General features: G+C 34.6%; 1 long non-coding RNA gene across 1 annotated transcript; it reads left to right on the top strand.

Moving 5' to 3' along the window:
- The first annotated feature begins 16 nt into the window (after positions 1-16).
- LOC118598587 lies at positions 17-1434 on the top strand. Its single transcript, XR_004947631.1, has 3 exons — positions 17-100; positions 1054-1147; positions 1275-1434. It is a non-coding gene; the product is annotated as an uncharacterized LOC118598587 (long non-coding RNA).
- The last annotated feature ends 6 nt before the right edge of the window (positions 1435-1440 follow it).

Here is a 1440-nt window from a genome sequence, read left to right as displayed (position 1 = left end):
CGGTTTCCGTTCCTCAGAGCTGATCAAATGGCTGGAGCCGCTGGAAAAGCTTCGCTTTGAGATCGGCAGCATTCCTTCTCTTATCGCTTACATAAAACAGGTGCAGATGTCTCTTCTAAATGTGATGGCATTCAGCCAGCTTCTTAACATTTTACTGATGGATCTATAAAATCACTAGACTTAAAGAACATTCAACACTTTGTTTAGTTCTTTCAAATTACAGCCATCAAAGCTGGTTCTTTTAAGACTTGTCATTTCACTATTGACACCAAGAAATACAAATATCCAAAAAATACCTGACTTCAGTTTAGGCACAGAAGATGTTTTATTGCCCGAGTCACTTATAAAATCTTTATACAGTTTACTCAAAAAAAAAGTATGTTTTCTTGACAATATTTTGCAATATTACTAAATAAATGATTGATTCTGTTTTTCTTTATATTTCGGAATGGTCATTGTGAAAGAAAATCTTTGTTTGAGGTTTATTAAGAGATATTTTGCACCATTTCTCCAAGTCAGATCTTAGTCTTTTTTTTTTTTTGCAAAAGCCCTTGAGGAGTTCTGACTAAAATTTTAAGGTTAACTTCTGTGGTGTTTCTTCTAAAATGTACTTCTACCTCCACAAACAAAACTTTTGATTTCATTCTCTTAAACTAAAGACAGTTGTTTGGCAAGGAATTCTCTTTAAATGTTTTTAAAATCCTTTCTGTTTCAGATAGACAAATTACTTTAGTTGCACTACTTTCTGATTAGTTGCTTGTTTATATTTCAAATTGATAATCTTTTTTTGCCCAGTTTTGTTGTTTCAAAATGTTTTTAGTTTTAATTTAAAATTCTTAATAATCTACATTGAATTCAAATGATTGTTGCTAAACTATTTAAAAGTTAGAAACATATTGAGGTTACATTTTTGGAAGGAATCTACTGTGGGCCTAATCAGGATTATTACTAAATTATGAATAAATGAAAGTTTTCTTCTTTTTAAAGATTTTTTTATTTTTCACATTTTTTGTTTAAAAAATTATGTTTAAAACATTTTTTTTATGTTGTCAGAATTTGGAAAACATATTAAATGCTGAAGGAAGTGGACTGGTGACAGCTCTGAGGGTCCTCTGCCACATTGCTTGTCCTCCTCCTCCTGTGGAAGGTAAAGTCCATGAAAAATCTTTAGAGATTTTAATATTTTCTAAATTTTGAATGCATTTCCTGTGTGCATTGTAACTTTTTACTCGCTGTCACACACGTTCTTCAATTACTCTTCCTCATTTCTGCAGGTCAGCAGAAGGATCTCAAATGGAGCCTCGCGGGTGTTCAGCTGTTCTCCGGAGAGGGCCTGGATACCTGTGTCCGTGTCTTGCAGAAACTTTGCAGCGTGCTACTGCAGCCGTGGCGCTTGCACGGTCACATGGGCCCCACGCCGCAGCGCTGCATGATCCTCAG

Source organism: Oryzias melastigma, unplaced genomic scaffold, assembly GCF_002922805.2.
Source record: "Oryzias melastigma strain HK-1 unplaced genomic scaffold, ASM292280v2 sc05745, whole genome shotgun sequence".
NCBI lineage: Eukaryota > Metazoa > Chordata > Actinopteri > Beloniformes > Adrianichthyidae > Oryzias > Oryzias melastigma.
This window is presented reverse-complemented; position numbering and strand designations above follow the sequence as displayed.